The 4,891-nt window shown below is 48.1% G+C and overlaps 1 pseudogene; it reads left to right on the forward strand.

The window, feature by feature from the left end:
- The first annotated feature begins 776 nt into the window (after positions 1–776).
- On the forward strand, positions 777–4,344 carry LOC100954687 (annotated as a pseudogene).
- The last annotated feature ends 547 nt before the right edge of the window (positions 4,345–4,891 follow it).

Here is a 4,891-nt window from a genome sequence, read left to right on the forward strand (position 1 = left end):
AGTGAGGCCGGTACAGTGACGTGTGCGGATCTCTTGGTCAGGTCCAGTGAGGCCGGCACAGTAACGCGTGCGGGTCTCTCGGTCAGGTCCAGTGACGCTGGCACAGTAATGCGTGCGGGTCTCTCGGTCGGGTCCAGTGAGGCTGGTACAGTGACGCGTGCGGGTCTCTCGGTCCAGTCCAGTGAGGCCGGTACAGTGACGTGTGCGGATCTCTCCGTCAGGTCCAGTGAGGCCGCCACAGTAACGCGTGCGGGTCTCTCGGTCGGGCTCAATGAGGCTGGTACAGTAACTCGTGTGGATCTCTTGGTCAAGTTCAGTGAGTGCCGTCAGTTTTCATTATTATTAACTTCGTGATGGTCATCATCTCCACTCCTCAGTGTAAATCTAGTATTACTTACTAGAAAAGGAGAAAAGCAACCAAGGGGGTGCCTCGCCCAGTTTCCCTCTACAAGCCCAGATCCTGGAGCTCCTGTTCACACCCTTATCCCGGAAGCCCCACTGGCAGCAAAATGAAGCAAAGCATTCCTAGTCCCTTCTCACTGCTGCCTTTTCCAAATTTCTTTTCTCTTCTTCAAAACTTAGGGAATGGAGGGCCTGAGCAGTCAAGTTGTATGTCCCTAATCCCAAGCCCTGGAGCCCCCAGAGGAACCTCCAGTTCACCTATTCAGAAGGAAGGGTCACTGTAGTTGCTGTGAGTCCAGCCTCATCAGAGAAACTCCGGTCAGACAGGCCAGGCAGGAGGCAAGGCCCAGGGTGCTCACGAGTAACTCCTGCCTCTTGCATTCTTTCTTTCAGCATTCAATATTGTATTAAATTTTGGAATCGCCGTTACTTATCCCACTCTGATGTCTCTTGGAATCGTCCTCAGTGTACCTGTGAATGCAGGTAAACCTACACGGCTTTCTGTATCTGCTCCTAAACACACTCGCATGTACACTCACACGAGCACACTTGCACACACTACACACATTTGTTCACACAACCACATATACATACACACGTTCTCACACACGCATACACAGTGCACACATACATACTTGTGCACACACAACATGCACTCACACTCACATGCACACATGTACACACACACTTGCACACACATACACTCATACATTCTCATATATACATATATACACTCATACAGGTATGTATACACATTTGCACACATGCACACACTCTCACAGATACACACACATGCATATACATACTCATACACTTGCACACACACTCAAACATATACACTCCCATATGTTCTGAGCCTGGTATAGAATGCATGTTAAACCTTTTGCAAAGAAAAAAGGGCATTTACATAAAATGCTGATGTTGGTTATACGTAGTATCCACACTATTTTCTCCATAACGGATTGATTTTCACACACCACATCAAGACACAGAACATCTAAAGCCATTTCTGTTCTAACTGGTGTGGGGAGCAGAGATGAATGTCATTAGTATTATCAGTAAATGTAGAAAATTAAATAGCAGGAAAAAATTACTACCTGCAAGTAACTTTCGGGGGGAGAGATTTGCTCAGGCTGTGATGTGGAACAGGTGACATCATCTTCCTCCACTCCTGGGAAAGCAAGAGAGAGAACCTCTCAGACCTTACTCCACGCTCCGCTGGGGATTTACTGCCACTGCGTCTTGCAGACAGCTCTCTCAAAAACTTGTCATCACCTGTCCCTCCCTGCCTTCCTTACACGGGTATAAATTTTGGCCTTATTCCCAGAATTCCCTGGCCTCTTTCCCAGAATTCCCTGGCCTCACCCCCAACCTCCCTGTGCATCTTTTTCTCAGCCAGAAGAAGGCTATGAACAGTGCCCCCTCCCCAAGGCCCCGGCACAGCGTCCCCCAGAGCCATCTCCTGAATGTTCCCTCTCCCAGGCCATGAGAGGCTCTGCCTCCCTGGAAAGCCATGTCCTTCTCTTATGGTGTTAAACACGCCCTGAAACACAAGCGAAGCAACTTTCAGTCTCCTGAGCCTTCTCCTGTGAATTGGCTTCTTCCTCTCCTGTCCCACATGTGCTTTCTATGCCCAGCATGGCACTAGCACCTCTGCCATCAGGATCCTGGCAGCAATGTGACAGGTGCCAGGAGACTAGAGTCTGACCCAACACCACCATGGCCCCCTGGAGGTCTGGAGTCCCAAGTCATCAGCTCTGTTCTCAGCACTCCTGGTTGATGTGAGAATTAAATGAAATACTCTATGGACGGCACTTTAAGATGCAAAAAGAACCTAAGCTCCTGCATAGCTGGTAAAAAGTGGTCCAGACACACTGTGGGCTTCTGAAATATGACTTATCAACATACTCCCCCTACATTCCTTGTAACTTTAATTTATAGTCACAGGGTGTTTCTCTCCAAGACATATTCCAGCCAAGTCTTATATAGAGACCTATTGTGAGCATAGAATATAGCCAGGTGTTCGATAATTTATTACTACCACAACGTAAGAGCTTCGATATGTTGAAGGAAGGAATCACATTCAGCTCCTGAGTGCAGGAGAGAAGCAGAGGAGATGCTACTTGTCGGACTGGTCAGGGAGGAGCCATCACTCAGCTTTTAGAACATTCCCTAATATCTGTTCGTGGGACAGGCTGGCTGAGTGTCTCCCTCTGTTGAAGTAACGGAATGGTTTGCCAATATTAAAAATTAAAACGCGGGCTGGGCACAGTGGTTCACATCTGTAATCCTAGCACTCTGGCGTGTGGATTGCCTGGGCTCACAGGTTCGAGACCAGCCCGAGTAAGAGCAAGACCCCTGTCTCTACTAAAAATAGAAAACCTGAGGCAAGAGGATCGCTTGAGCCCATGAGTTGGAGGCTGCTGTGAGCTATGACGCCATGGCGCTCTACCCAGGTGACAGCTTGAGACTATCGCAAAAAAAAAAAAAAAAAATTAAAATACAGTTGACCTTTGAAGAACTACAAAGGAAGTTAAAGGCTACAACCACTCACACAATTGAAAATCTGCATATAACTTGGGTAAACTCAACTACTGATAGCCTGCTGTTGACCAGGAGCCTTATGGATAAGATAAAGTCTATTAACACATATTTTGTACGGTTATATATCACATTCTGTATTCTTACAAGAAAGTAAACTGGAGAAGAGCATGTGTTTTTAAGAAAATCATTAAAAAGAGGGAATCCATTGACCATTCATTAATAGAAGTAGATCAGCATTAAGGCCTTCCTCCTCATAATCAGCATTTTGAGGAGGCAGACAGGGTTACCTGGTCTGTTGTCTTAGAGGTGACAGAGGCCAAAAAAAGTCCACTTCCAAACAAAATGCAAATCCATGTTGCTCAAGGGTCCGGGTGTGTGTGTATGTGTGTGTGTGTGTAGACCTGTACACTGCCTCTCACCCAAGTCTGTGTTTGAACTTCAGTGCCAGCTCAGTTTGGGGACGTGAAATGCAAGGGCAAACACCAGAGAGTTTATAAAGTGAAGAATGATTCACTCACCACAGGCAGCCACAGCTGGAACCAAACCAAGCTGATGAGGACTCTGTGGTTCAGGGAAGACCCCACCCCTCCAGGCAGATGGGGATGCCCCAGGCCCGGTCCTGTGCCCCCCCACCCAGGTGAGTAACCCACTGCTCTGCCTCCCACAGTGGTCGACCACTACACCAGTCAGATAGTCTTCAACGGGGTCCGGATCATTGCCATCATCATCATCGGCCTAGGGTTTCTGCTCCTGCTCCTCCCAGAAGAGTGGGACGTCTGGTTGATCAAGCTGCTCACCCGCCTCAAAGTGAGGAAGAAGGAGGAGCCTGCGGAGGGCGGCGCAGACCTGGGCTCAGGACCTCAGAGCAAGAGCCGGAGAGCCCGCCCCTCCTTTGCGCGCTAACGGCGCTCTGGAACTCGGTGGTGACACCCTCGCTCTAGGTGGTGACACCCTCGCCCTCAGTGGTGACACCCTCACAGTGTGACTGGGAGGTGTGTTCCTGACAGAGGAGCCCCCGCTGGGTAAGGTGTACATACCTGTACAGTCCTGGTCATCCGCGGTAAGTTCTATGGTATTATTGGCATGTCCACCTTGCTTGCCCTTTCCACATCAGACCTTCCACTTAACGGTACCGATTGGAGATGAAAGAGCCTCTCAGCGCTTAATCAATGAATGTAAAGTGGGTTCAAACGACCCTTTGCAGAGATTGTTTTGGAGGACTGACGTTCTTGACAAGCCAGGGCAAATGTTTTGAATCTTAGCAGCCGAACATGACATCGCACACTGTGATTATTTTTCAGCGATGGTAGGTCATATTTTGTTTTATACCAGAGCTGTACTCTTAATTTTAAGGAATTTCAATGAACCAAATGATAACTGTCCATGAATTGGGGTGGAGGGAGGGAGGGATGGCTGGGATGCGAAGAGGTGAGACAGAAATGACAATGGACATTGAAAACCATCAGAGGACAGTCTTGTGCCAGGAAGCAGGAAGGGACGGCGAAGCCCAAGCCCAGGCTGGCCTGCTCTCGCGTGTCTGCGTAAGATCATGCAAGAGAAATTTCAGTGCCTTCTACAGAATTTTCATCTTACCTTTGTGAAGCCAGGTGACGTGATAAGTCACTGGCGCCGTCTTCTAATCTAGATGTAAAAACTTTAGAAACAAATAAAACTATATATATGTGTGTGTGTGTGTGTGCAAACACGACGAAGCTGATGACCAGTGTCTGTGGAACGCGGTCCGTGGTCACAGTACGGTTTAAGGTAGACGGTGCAGCAGGGGATGGCTGGTTGCTTTTACTTCCCAACCAAGACTGAAAAACTATTTACTGAATCTGTAAACCTTTTTATGAGACTTTTAAGCACCAGGCTGTTTACTTACACACTCTAGGTCTGCCAGAAAATTCTATCTGTGATAGATCTGTAAAGAGGGACGGGGGTTAGA

Source organism: Otolemur garnettii, unplaced genomic scaffold, assembly GCF_000181295.1.
Source record: "Otolemur garnettii isolate 467f Iridium unplaced genomic scaffold, OtoGar3 scaffold00776, whole genome shotgun sequence".
Taxonomy (NCBI): domain Eukaryota; kingdom Metazoa; phylum Chordata; class Mammalia; order Primates; family Galagidae; genus Otolemur; species Otolemur garnettii.